General features: G+C 50.3%; 1 long non-coding RNA gene across 1 annotated transcript in view; it reads right to left on the bottom strand.

Moving 5' to 3' along the window:
* Positions 1 to 10,910, bottom strand: part of LOC117365574 — a 63,785-nt gene extending 52,875 nt beyond the window's left edge. Inside the window, exon 1 of the long non-coding RNA XR_004540423.1 lies at positions 10,784 to 10,910. This is a non-coding gene — a long non-coding RNA (uncharacterized LOC117365574). The remainder of the gene's footprint in view (positions 1 to 10,783) is intronic.
* Positions 10,911 to 14,083: the final 3,173 nt, after the last annotated feature.

Genomic DNA, 14,083 nt, shown 5'->3' with positions numbered 1-14,083 from the left:
TATGGTTTTCCCATATTTGTTTCTTTCCTATTTCCTATTGCATTTCTCACCTCCCTTCCCCACTGGCACTGTAAGTCTTGTATGTTAAGTCCATGTCGCATATATTGTACCTCCCTGTGTTTTTAAACTTTTTATTTTTTTGTACATCGCTTAGAAGTAAGATTAAGAGATTAATAAAATTTTAAATAAAACTTGAAACTTGAAAAACTAGAAATAACATGTGCACCAATGATTAGCACAAATATTATTTAAATGTAATCAAATGGATGTTAAACAGGTCATTTCCTACTCCCTCCCCAATACTCGGAGAACAGCAAACAAAACCAAGCTACCCTTACTGCTGGAAACCTAATGCCAGCTTGGAGCTGGTGTAAGGGTATTTGAAGAGAAGATGTCCCATGATTTTTTTCCTTAAAATCTACTGGTTTTGATTGAATTTGGAAGCAGAAGGAAGCCTCTAGAAGCCTCTAAGTGCTGCGAGTGAAAAAGCACAGTTACTTACCGTAACAGGTGTTATCCAGGGACAGCAGGCATATATTCTCACATGTGGGTGACGTCATCTACGGAGTCCCGATGCGGAAGCATTTTCAAGCAAACTTGATTGAAGATTTAAGTTTGCTCTGCTGCTCCACGCATGCGTGCCTTCCTGCTCCACTAGGGGGCGCATCCCCTCGTGGTCTCCAGTTCACTTAACTAGCAAAGAAGCCAACCTCGGGGAGGTGGGCGGGTTGTGAGAATATATGCCTGCTGTCCCTGGATAACACCTGTTACGGTAAGTAACTGTGCTTTATCCCAGGACAAGCAGGCATGATATTCTCACATGTGGGTGACCTCCAAGCTAACTGAAAAGGGATGGAGGGAAGTTGGCAATTTAAGCAAATAGATTTCGCAATACCGATTGGCCGAACCGGCCATCGCTTCTGGACAGTGAGTCCAGACAGTAGTGGGAGGTGAAGGTATGAACCAAAGACCACGTGGCAGCCTTGCAGATTTCCTCAATAGGTGTGGACCTGAGGAATGCTACGGAGGCTGCCATCGCTCGGACCTTGTGTCCCGTTACTCGACCATGCAGCGCGAGACCAGTCTGAGCATAGCAAAAGGAGATGCAATCGGCCAACCAGTTGGACAAGGTGCGCTTGGAAACTGGGTGACCTAACCGGTTTGGGTCGAAAGACAAAAACAATTGTGGGACTTTCCGGTGTGGTTGAGTGCGTTGGAGGTAAAAGGCCAACGCTCTCTTGCAGTCAAGAGTGTGGAGCGCCACCTCTCCGGGGTGAGAGTGGGGCTTGGGAAAAAACACAGGTAAGACTATGGACTGATTGAGATGAAAATCAGACACTACTTTAGGCAGGAACTTTGGATGAGTGACAAAGTACCACCTTGTCATGATGGAATACAGTGAAGGGTGGGTCCGCTACCAGAGCTTGTAGTTCACTAACCCGCCGGGCGGAAGTGAGCGCGAGCAGGAAAATCACCTTCCAAGTGAGGAATTTTGGATGGCATTTGTCTAGGGGCTCAAATGGAGGTTTCATTAGTTGAGCCAGAACCACGTTAAGGTCCCAAACCACTGGAGGAGGTTTGAGAGGGGGGTGGACATTCAGAAGACCCTTCATGAAGCGAGAGACTAAGGGATGGAGCGAGAGGGCTTTCCCTTCCAGGGGCTGATGAAAGGCCGCGATCGCACTGAGGTATACTCGAATGGAATTGGTCTTTAGGCCAGAATGAGATAATTGAAGTAAGTAGTCCAGGACCAGAGGGATAGGGACCGACACCGGGTCCTGGCTGTGAGAGGAGCACCAGGCTGAGAATCTGGTCCACTTTTGGGCGTAGCAGGTTCTCGTCGAGGTCTTTCTAGAGGCCTCCAGTATCTCCTTGACTGACTGGGACATGGGGAGAGAAATCAGGGGGAAAGAAACCAAGCATTCAGATGAAGAGATTGAAGATTAGGATGTAACAGTGACCCTGTGATAGTAGAGAGGGAAACTGAGGCAGAGGTAGTGGATCTCTGACGCTGAGTTGGAGCAGAAGGGAAAACCAAGGCTGGCGTGGCCAGCGAGGAGCAATCAGGATCAGGGTGGCTTGCACCGTTTTTAGGTGGACCAGCGTCCGCAGTATCAGGGGAAACGGCGGAAACGCGTACAGAAGCCTTCCCTCCCAGTCGAGGAGGAAGGCGTCGGCCTCGAGCCGGTCCGGGGAGTACATCCGGGAGCAGAAGAGAGGCAGCTTGTGGTTGTGGGGGGATGCGAACAGATCTATTTGAGGCGTCCCCCACTGTTCGAACACCCGTCGTAGGGTCTGAGAGTGTAGTGATCACTCGTGTGGCTGGAGGAGGCGGCTGAGTCTGTCCGCCAGACAGTTTTGTTCTCCTTGTATGTACACCGCTCGAAGGAAGGTGTTGTTGGAGATTGCCCATTTCCAGAGGCGCAGGGCTTCCCGACAAAGGGACCAAGACCCTGTCCCCCCCTGTTTGTTTACGTAGTACATCGCTACCTGGTTGTCGGTTCGGATGAGAACCACCTGGTCGTGGAGCAGATGTTGACAAGCTACAGCTACGAGATAGATGGCCCGAAGCTCTAGCACGTTGATGTGGCAGCGACGGTCCTCTGCTGACCATATCCCTTGAGTGCGTAGGCCGTCCAGATGGGCTCCCCAAGCGTACTCCGACGAGTCCGTGGTGAGTACCTTGCTGTGGGGTGGGGCGAGGAAGAGCAAACCTTTGGAAAGATTTGAAGAGTCGGCCCACCAGCGGAGTGATCGTTGCAATGAAGGAGTCACTGTCATGGGACGGTCGATCGGGTCCCGGTCTTGACGCCATTGAGCGGCCAGGGTCCATTGAGGGATTCTCAGATGGAGGCGGGCGAAGGGTGTGACATGGACGGTGGAGGCCATGTGGCCCAGGAGAGTCATCATCTGTCGAGCTGATACCGAGGTCAGCAGGGAGATCCTTCGACTCAGACTTACTAACGCCTCTAGGCGCGGGGGGGGAGGAAGGAACGGAGGCGAACCGTGTCCAGCGTGGCCCCGATGAACTGTAGGGACTGCGAGGGGCGTAGTTGGGATTTTGGGAAGTTTATTTCGAACCCCAGCCTCTGTAGGTAGATAATAGTCTGTTGGGTCGCTGAGATAACCCCTTCCCTGGACGGGGCTTTGATCAGCCAGTCGTCCAGGTAGGGGAATACCTGAAGGCCCTGGGAGCGTAAGGTAGCAGCGATCACCACGAGGCACTTGGTGAAGACTCGAGGTGACGATGCTAGGCCGAAGGGGAGGACACGGTATTGTAGGTGCCAGTCCCCTTCCTGAAAACGCAAGAACTTGCGGTGGGCGGGGTGCACCGGGACATGTGTGTACGCCTCCTTCAGATCGAGGGAGCAGAGCCAGTCGCCCTCGTCGATCAGGGGGTAGAAGGTCATTAGGGAAAGCATCCGAAATTTTTCCCGTACCAGAAATTTGTTGAGGCGTCTCAAGTCTAGTATTGGGCGTAGGTCTCCCTTTTTTTCGGTACCAGGAAGTAACGGGAGTAGAAGCCTTTCCCCCGTTGATCGGGGGGAACCTCCTCCACTGCTCTCAGGCGAAGCAGGTCTCGAGCTTCGGAGAGGAGCAGGGGTAGCTGCGTCCGGTTGGGAGGGCAATTCCTTGGAGGGTTGTCTGGAGGAATGGCCCGAAAGTTGAGAGAGTATCCTGATGAGATCACGCCAAGGACCCATGCGTCCGACGTGACTTGTTCCCAGCGAGGGTAAAAGGCTTTGAGGCGACCCCCGATGGGAAGGAGGCCTGGGACTACGGCGGAGGGGGCCCGCCCCCTTCCGCGTATCCCGTCAAAAGGACGGGGATGGTTTGGTAGTCGCAGGCGGTTGGGACTTGGGTAGAGCCCGATGGTGGGCCTGCGGGCGCCTGGGTGGAGGCCGCGAGAAGGCAGGAGTGGATTTTTGTGGGTATCGGCGCGGAGGGGCCCTGAACAGCCTGGACGCGGTCGGTTTAGGCTTTTGCTGGACGAGGGAGGCAAACGAGCGTTCGTGTTCGGAGAGGCGTTTTGTAGCCGCCTCGATAGTGTCATTGAACAGTTCTTTTCCCACGCAGGGGAGGTTAGCCAACCGGTCCTGCAAGTTGGGGTCCATGTCGACCAGGCGCAGCCAAGCTAGTCGTCGCATAGCGATAGCAAAGGCTGCCTCTCTGGAGGAGAGTTCGAAGCCATCGTAGGCCGCGTGGAATAGATGGAGGCGCAGGTTGGAGAGGGACTCTAAAAGCAGGCCAAATGCTCCTTGCCGGGAGGCCGGTAGGTCAGTCTCAAAGGCTCTCAATAGTCCAATGAGGTGTTTGAGGTAGGATGTGAAGGTGAAAGTGTAGCTTTGCACCCTAGAGGCCATCATTGCATTTTGATATAGTCTCCTGCCGAACTTGTCCAGGGTTCGGCCTTCTCGGCCTGGGGGGACCGCAGCTGAGACCCGGGATGGGTGAGCCTTTTTCAAGGAGGATTCTACTAGCAGCGACTGGTGGGAGAGCTGTGGTTGTTCGAATCCCGGGTAGGGTACTGTGCGGTACTTGGCCTCCATTTTGGAGGGTATGGCTGTGACCATGTAGGGGGGCTCCAGGTTCCTGAAGAAGGCCTGTTGGAGTACCGGGTTAGGTGGTAAGCGAAGGGACTCTCTGGGCAGTGATGGCATATCCAGCTCCGCTAGGTACTCCTTAGAGTATTTGGAGTCGGACTGGAGGTCTAAGTCCAAAGCGTGGCCCATGTCCTGGACAAAGCGAGTGAAGGATGGGCGGGATGTTCCCGGGGCCCCGTGCGGGGTCGGTGAACGGGACCTCCTTCGGGTGGAGAAGGATGGGGAGGCTTCCCTCGAGTATCGAGGTTCCTGCTCCGATCCACGCTCCGAGACCGGGGAAGCACTGTGAGAGTGTTCCGGTGTCGTCGATCTTCGGCGTCTCGAGGAGCCCCTCGGAGACGATGCCGGGGTTCGGGGTACCGATCGATGTCGAATCGGTGACCTCGACCCGGACTCCCTCGGAAAGTACCTGCAACCTCGGGTCGGGTTCCCGGTCCGAGGGGGAGTTCGGAGGATGCGCGGGTTGGAGAGTGATAACTCAGCCACCCTTAGTGGTCCCGTACGAGGTGTAGGAGAACGGCCTCGTAGAGTTGGTGAACCTCGGGCCTTCTTGGAGGTACGGCTGATCGAGGTTTCTGTCGTTTTAGCACGACGTTTTGCCCCGCGGCGGTCTGCGGAGGGAGAGCGTCTCGGGCGCCTCGGCGAGGAGTCCAAGGAGGATGGGATGCGGCGAAGCTTGCGCACTTTTCCCCGAGGTTGCTCGATGCGAGGCTTAGGCTGGTCTGGCACCTGCGGGGTCGAGGTCGAGGCCGATTGTAACTGGGCCATTGCAGCGGACAGCTCCGACGAGATCATCGCTCGGAGTAGGTCCTGGAAGACGGGCACGGACAGCATCGAAGGCATGTCCACTGCCTCGGTGCACTCCACCGGGGGCGACCTCGTATCAGAGTATTCCCGTGTGGTGGAGGCACGGCCCGAAGGCTTGGAGGGCTTAGCCGGGGCTGTAAGCATGGGGCTTCCGCCATGCGTCGACGGTGTCCCCGAGGCTGGCTTCTTCGATGTTACGGAACCTGAAGGAGGAAGAGGGGACTTACCCGGGGCCGAAGCTTTCTGCTGCGATGCCGAGGTGTTCAGGGCCGAGGTCAAGGCCGGGGCCGAGGCCGGGGCCGACCTCGAGGCCGAGGTAGAGGGTTGGTCCGGGGCGAAAAGGTCCGCCATGCGGGCTTTTCTTCGACGGAGGGCCCGGTTCTGGAAAGTAGCGCACTGGGGGCAGGAGTCGGTTGGATGAGCCGCCCCCAGGCAGAGGATGCACCCGCGATGCGGGTCTGTGATGGAAAGGAGCCGCTCACACCGGGTGCACTTTTTAAAGCCGGTCAAAGGCCGGGACATAGAATCGAAAGTAGCCGCGGCTCGAGTAGCCACGCGGCCACGGGGACCCGGAAGCCTCCGGGTCGTCAAAAACGAGCAGGAATCAAGTTGAAAAGTAAAGAATTCGCGCACAGCGACTTAATCGAGAAAAAAACAAGAAAAAATTGCAGTGCTAGAAGGCAGTTGGGGCAGAGCCTGAAAAACACAACTTCTAGGCTCAGCGGAAAATTTTGAACTGGAGACCACGAGGGGATGCGCCCCCTAGTGGAGCAGGAAGGCACGCATGCGTGGAGCAGCAGAGCAAACTTAAATCTTCAATCAAGTTTGCTTGAAAATGCTTCCGCATCGGGGCTCCGTAGATGACGTCACCCACATGTGAGAATATCATGCCTGCTTGTCCTGGGATAAAACATGTGTGCAAGTCTGAGCAAAGCTGAAAATGAAAGCACACATTGGCACCTGTTTTCTGTGCTTAATATAAACCTTCACTGAAAAGCTTATACACTATTTAAAGATGCAGAGGAACAGCACCAATGTATGATTCACTTTTGGGTTAGCCTGCTATATGCATAGAAGAGTCGCGCTTACCATGAAAATGTGCGCATACACCGGGCACATTCCTCCCTCTTACTCTCTGTCTCACAGCAAGCATATTATTTGCATGCATTTAGTGTGGAATATCAGGGAGCTATTTTTCAGCACTATTCCCAGGCGCTTTTCGCTATAGCTCTGGAGTACTGAGCATCAGCCCACTTTAAGGAACGTCATCAAATGATAATGGAAGATTAGGTTCTTACCTGGATAATCTTTCTGTTAAAGGACATAGTAGTCTGTATACTCTAGATGAGGGCTGCCCAAGTCCAGTCCTTGAGATCTACTGGCAGGCCAGGTTTTCAGGATATCCACAATGAGCATGAATGAGAGAGATTTGCATACCAAGAAGGCAGTGCAAGCAAATCTCTCTCATGCATATTCATTATGGATATCCTGAAAACCTGGCCTGCCAGTAGATCTCGAGGACCGGACTTGGGCAGCCCTGCTCTAGGTGAACTACCTCTGGTTGTGAGCTGCTTACAGAAGGATGTCAATCACATCTTTCAGCAACTCCTCCGTCACCAGTGGAGTATAGTGCCCTCTTCAGTTTGTACCAAAGCAACCGATATCTACCTTAACAGAAGAAAGCAGAATGAAAGACATGGGGAACTTCCCTGAAAAAAAACAGTACATTTCTATTCTGCTCTGTAACTCATAGAAAGAACAATAATTAGCATGAACTAATAACATAGGTGCACCAGGGAACCACTCTGCTGTGTGCAACACAAACACAAACACACATGGAGCTCAGGAACGCAACAATGTATTGCTTTATTAACCATAAATGATTACATGTTCTTCCAACTGACAGGATAAAAACTCCAGCTCTGGATCATATATTTGAGGTAGGAAACAGGCACATTGAAAATTGACAGAGTGGGCCGTACAGACTCCTATGTCCTTTAACAGAAAAAAGATTATCCAGGAATGAATCTAATCTTCCATTCTGTAGCAAGGACATAGGAGTCTGTACTGTAGGTGATGTACCAAAGCAGTGGCAGATGCCTAGGGTGGGACAGATGAGCCTGCCCACAAAACCCGAGGATCCAAAAGCGGCATCCTCCCAAGTGGCTAGAATCTTGTAAAAGTATGGAGAGTAGACCAAGTAGCTGCTCTACAGATTTCTTTAGTTGGCAATGCCATGGTCTACGCCTGGGAAGCCATCATACTTCTAGTCAAATGAGCTTTGAGAGAAATAAGTGGCTGTTTGCCACAGGCGATGTATGTCGATGAAATTGCCATATGAATCCAAATGGCAATAGATGTCTTGGAAGCTGGTTTGCCTCATCTTTACTGACTGGTTAGAACATAAAGATGGTCAGAAAGACAACAGTCAGTGGTCTGTTTCAAATAGTGGAGTAAAACTCTCCATACATCCATGCCATAGGCAACGTATGTCGGTGAAATTGCCATATTAATCCAACTGGCAATAAATGTCTTGGAAGCTGGTTTGCCTCATCTTTACTGACTGGTTAGTAGTGCTGCCTGATTCATGATTCGAATCAGTTCACCGATTCACTTCAGGTGAATCGATTCGAATCGATTTAAAACACCCAAAAATCAGCTTCCCGATTCGGACCCTCCCCCCTAACCCCCTAAAGCAGGAGCGGCAGCGCTGCTCTTGCTGGCTCACCGCTGCCGCACCTGCTTTAGAGGGCGAGGAGGGAGGGTCAGTCGTGAAGTGCTGCTGTTGGCTTCCCCCCCCAGCATCCGGTTCCCCCCCTGGCCTCCCGCTTCTCCCCTGGCCTCCCCGCACCGTTTATCTTCTAGGTGAAGCCTGCAGAGCAGATCGCAGTACTAGTGTCTTTGCAAACTGCTTCAAGGCTGTTTCCTCCACTGCGATCCTGCCTCTGACATCAGAGGAGGGGCAGGACCGCAGCAGAGGAAACAGCTCAAAGCTGTTTGCAAAGACGTTAGTACCGCGATCTGCTCTGCAGGCTTCACCTATAAGGTAAACGGTGCGGAGAGGCCAGGGGGAACAAGGAGGCCTTCCCGGGGGGGGGGGGGTTGCGCAGTCCTTCGGGGTGGGACAGGCCTTCGGGGGGGTGCAGGCCTTCAAGGGGGGGTGCAGACCTTCAAGGGGGGGGACAGGCCTTTAAGGGGGGACAGACCTTCAAAGGGGGGATAGGCCAGGGATGGTAGCATGGGCCTTCAGGGGGGACAGGCAGTCCTTCAGGGGAGGACAAGCTTTTAAGGGGGGGGACAAGCCTTCAAGGGGGGACAGGCTTTTAAGGGGCGACAGGCCTTTAAGGGGGAGATAGGCCTTCAAAGGGGAGACAGGCCAGGGATGGTGGCATAGGCCTTCAGGGGGGACAAGCCTTCAAGGGGGGGGCAGACTTTCAAGGGGGGGACAGGCCTTCGGGGGGACAGACCTTCAGGGAAGGGGGGCCCTGGTGTAGAAGTACACGGAGGGAGGGAGGGAAGGGGGGGTTAAAAGAGAGGTGCATATGCCGGACTTTGGGGGGGGAAGAAATAATGGGTCTAAAAATAGAGGCGAGGGAGAGAGATGATAGAAAATGGGATTTAGGGAGGGAAGGAACAGAAAGGGAGTGAAGTTGGACACAAGGGATGGTGAGCTAGGATTTAACAGAGAGAGTAAAAGTCTTTTTTGTTTGTTTATTTTGTTTACACCACAGCGCCAGTGTGGTTAGGAGAAGGCAAAGGGGGTGAAGAGGCTATAAAATAAACCCACCAGGATGTTTGAACAAAACACCCAATTGGGCAGGAAAATCGAATCGAATCAAAAAAACAATTCAATAGGCTGAATCGAATTGAATCAAAATTTTTTTTCCTGAATCAGGCAGCACTACTGGTTAGAACAGTGCTGAGGAAGCTGCGAGCAGCACTAGAGAATTGCATTTTAAAAAGGTGAGGAGGCTTCGGAATGGGGAGGGTAGAACGGAAGGATATCCTGGCCCATGGGTGCCCCCTGGAGCTGTGAGGCCCAAGGCAGTTGCCCTGTTTGTGCCCCTTCCACCACCACCAAATGCCAGCCTTGCCATCAAGTTCAGGGTGTAGGCCTCTTAGAGGTGGAGGGACCTCTGGAGTAGAGAATGACACGGGGAAAAAAATCTGTCCCCGTCACCAAACCACCGTCCCCTTCACCGCCCCATCGCTGTCTCCGCAGCATCCACCCCTTCCCTCACCACCCTTCAGTAGCCCGAGAATCTCCCTCCCTCCCCCTTACCTTCACAGCGTAAAGAAACTTAAGGGAGGGAAAGCGCACGGTCACCAATCGCACACGGCCCCTTCCCTCCCTCCCTCCCTCCAGCCAAATCTCCCTCCCTCTTACCTTTGTGGCGCTTTAGAAAAGAAACTGAAGCCGGCGAAGCCTGCCTGTGCCACCTGCAGTCGCGTGTGTGTGGGCAGAAGCTTCTTCTCTGATGGAACCGGAAGTTGCGTCAGAGGAGAAGCTTCCGCCCACACACACGCGACTGCTGGGCGGCACAGGCAGGCTTCGCCAGCTTCAGTTATTTTTTCTAAAGCACCGCGGAGGGAGATAGATTTGGCTGGAGGTAGGGAGGTGACCGCGCGCCTTCCCTCCCTTAACTGCGGGGACAAGGCCATTCACCGCTCCACGGGGTGGTGGATGGCCTTGTCCCTGTGCCCGCAGTGAGCACTTCCTCCCCCCCCCCCACCGTTTCGGTGGGTTACCTGCGGCTACCCGTGGGTAACTGCCACTGTGTCATTCTCTACTCTGGAGTGAAGGGTCAGAAAATGGGAGGGTTGAGGATCAAGGGGGTTGCATGAAGGTCAGTGGAGTGGGATTGAGAATCAGGTGAAGATTGGGAGGTAAGAGGCTTAAGGATCGGGTTGGAGTTGCCAGTTGAATGGCCCTGTAAGCAGTGGCCAAGAGCATCAAGCCAGGGCTTTGAGACACAGTGCTCTTGTGCAGTAAAATAACCCCAGCTAAAAGCTATGATTAATTATTTTACAGGTTATACTGCAGCTTACAGTGTGCATTCAGAGGCACTCCGCAAGCCACAGTATAGTATTTAAATAGAATGCAAAATATGCAAATACATGTAAAGCAGCTCATCTCATTACTACATAACAAACGGTGACCTAAATATCACCATGGTAGGGCGTGGCAAGTTGTGTTAGAGACCTTTAAGTTTTGTTAAGGGGTAAATAAGGCAACTTAAAGCCCTAACACAGCTTGATAGCTCCCCCTTTAAATGGTAATAATTCTGAGGGCAATCCTGAGCTATCTGAAAACGGCCTTTGCTGTGGGCCTATAACGCATGCACATCATTTCCCATATTGTACATTCTTACCTGCCCTGAGTCAAGAAGTTCCCCAGCCCAGAATTGCAACAGAGCATTTCGCCTTTTCAAAACTATGCACATTGTTTTGGTTTGAAAACGTACTTCCCGAAAAAGCCCACACTTTGCTCTTTGTCGCTCTGCAAAGTGAAAGTACATGTTGTACTTTCACTTTCAAAAAAGAGCAAAGAGTATTGGCAAAGAAGAGCACTCAAGAACTTTGCAGCAAAGCAAGGAGACTTGCTCAGCTCACTTCCCAGGGCTAAGAGGCTGCTGAACACCAGCTGATGACGTGTCAGTAGGCCTCGCAGAACCCGCCATCTTTGTGCTTCAATCAGGGAACCAAATGTTTGCTGAGATCACAAAGCAGGCGTCTTCCACTGCAAAGACAGCTGCCTTCACTGTTGCAGCCTGAATTTCTGTTGACTTTTAATAAACCAATATTAGGGTCGATATTCAGCTGGCGGCAGTAAGCAGGTTTTTAGTAGCTGTCATTGTCATTATTCCCGGATAGTCAATGCTGGGCCATGTCTGGGAACTGGCGCTGAATATCCAGGTTTATGCAGCCAACTCTCTTATGAAGTTAAGTGCAATATACAGCACTTAACCACATAAGTGACTCTCTTTTCTGCAGTCTTATTTAACTGATAAACTTCTTTATAAATGCATTTATTTTTAAAACTTCTGTTCTGTTTAAAACTAAGCAGATTACAAAATCCCAAATATATCAAGACATCATCAAATATACTGTATAGCAATACAAGCATTACAGGCCAACCATGTTAGCTGTCAAAAACATCCTTTTAAAAAAAAATATATATTTTATAATTTCATTTTTATTCAGATTTTACATTTTAAATAAGCATTTTAACTTGAATATGGATTGGAATCAAAATACAAGAAAAACATAATATTCATTATTTCGTCCACAATGATCCAAGAACTAAGCAAATAAAAAACAAAAGGAAATTACAAAACTCATTTATCTGGACACAATAGAAGTAAGAGAGACCACTTTGGGCTTCTGGTTCTCTAGAGTAGACTATAGGAGTCACCATTGGTCCTATGGTTACTCCCCCCACCCCTTCCTTGGCCACAACAAATTGCAACAACTGTTTGGGTTCAAAAAATAGAAAGGATTTTCCTTCTAATGAGATACAGCACTTAGCAGGAAATTCAAACACAAAGGAAGCACCCAGAGCAATTACTCTAGGTATATAAACCAAAAAGTCTTTTCTTCTCTTCTGCGTCTCTCAAGATATATCAGGAAATATACGAATTATTAAGCCCCAAAAAGTTTCATTCATAAGTTGGAAATATGTTTTAAAAATCAAATCCCTGTCAAACTCTAAGGCAAATGATACAATAAGAGTAGCCTTTCAGTTATTACTTCAAGAGAACTTTCCAGAAAATTTGTTAACTGAAAGGACTACTCAAAACATCCTTTTAAGCAGATAATATACTTACAGCTCAAAAAACCTGCTTTAAGAGCAATCTATTCTAGTGGAAAGCTTTAACAAACAGTGTTTTAAATGTTCTCACATTATTACATTATATTAAAGACACTGGCAAAGCATTCTTCAGCTGTAGACCAGTGTCCGCAAATGTTTTGAAGCTGTGGCACACTACACTTCTCCCTCCGTATTTGTGGTTTCTGCATTCGCGGTTTCACTTATTTGCGATTTTTTTACATGCTGACTCCGCCCCCCCAATATTACATCATGATTAAAGTTCCTTTTCTTATACTGTTCCTAAAAAAGTTTAACGTTTACCAACATTCACTCTGAAAATCGCTGCTTCCATGCTTTCTCCAACAAAATCGATGCTTCAAATCTTTCACCCTGAAAATTGCTGTTTCCCAGCGTTGACAGAGAAAAACGCTGCTTCACATCATCCATAGAGAGAAAGGCTGCTTCCCAGCATGCATGGAGAAAACCGCTATTACCCAGAAAATCACTGGGAATCGCTGTTTGCCTGCTAAAAGCCCTAAAAGCTGTACACCACTGTATTGTTGTTCAATAAATATTGTTATTCCACCAAAATTGCAAATTTCAATATTAATAATAGTGGCCGTTTTCAAAAACCACGAATAACAGTTGAAAAGTTATTTGCAGTTTTTCCATATTCGCGGCTATGTTCTGCCCGCATCCACCACAAATACAGAGGGAGAAGTGTAAACTTGGGGCTGCAGCTAGAGGACATCCAGAAATGCACGGACATCAATGCCCTCCAGACAGGGCCCTGTGCCTGCTATCACTAAGCAGGGTCAGGGGGGGGGGGGGGGGGGGTTGGAGGAGGAGAGGTGCCAGCCCTGGCTGATTGCCTACAGATAGTGCCTCTCGGCGTGAGAGGAACGTCCTGCAAGCAGTCAGCCAGCGCTGGCACCTCTCCTCCTCGCCAGTGTCTCGTGGCACACCCGGAATCTCGCCGTGGCACATGGTTTGCGATAACTTGGTCTACAGCAGTGTTTCACATAGTGCACCTCACTCGCTAATTCAGTAGACCAGTGCTCTTCAATGCAAAACCCAGGAGCCAATGGCGGCCCCTGGAGACCTCTGGGGTGGCCCTCGGCAATATTCTGGCTTTTTCTTTTGCCATTCCTTGCCTCTCTATTTAAGTTCATGACAGAAAGGGGGAATTGGATGAAGGAAGAGCCACTTGCTTGATGGACAAGGCATTTCTCAATAGGTGAAGGGAATGCATCTGGAAATGCCTACCACCTTGACAATACACCCAGCAAAAGGTTTTGAAGGCGGGCTGGTGGGGCGGATGTCATTGACACACACTTGTCAGCAGTCATGTGGCCTCACATTGGAAGATATTTGGTGGCTCTCCTTCAGCTTATTTGGATCCAAAGTGACCCCCACTTAAAAATGAGTGATGATCACTGCAATAGATAGTCTCATAACCAACTGAGATCGCAAACATTGGCTTGGTACGTATTTCCTCAAAGTTTGAGTCAAATACCAAGGCGTTTCACCTTAAACCACTTGATGAATACTGTGACCGGGCGTGAGGCTGAGTTGTTTTGCCCAGCTCATATGCCAAACCGAGCGGATGTCTGGAGGTGACAGAGAGTATAATACCGTAACATTTAGAAGTTTTAATGGCACAAGTACTCTCTCAACAAGTGTTTTTATTTGGGCAAATCTTTGCTTTTCAACAGTTTCAAAATTGGCAACACAAAACCGGATTGTAATGCGAAACAGCTTCTGTTCCAGGCTCTGCTCCAATACTTTCTTATGGCCACCAAACAAAAACTCTTTTCTTTCATGGAATCACTTTCTTGGCACATTTAACCATACTTTGGTA

Source organism: Geotrypetes seraphini, chromosome 8 (assembly GCF_902459505.1).
Source record: "Geotrypetes seraphini chromosome 8, aGeoSer1.1, whole genome shotgun sequence".
Classification (NCBI taxonomy): Eukaryota; Metazoa; Chordata; class Amphibia; order Gymnophiona; family Dermophiidae; genus Geotrypetes; species Geotrypetes seraphini.
Note: the sequence above shows the minus strand (reverse complement) of the source record. Positions and strands in the feature narration are given on the sequence as shown.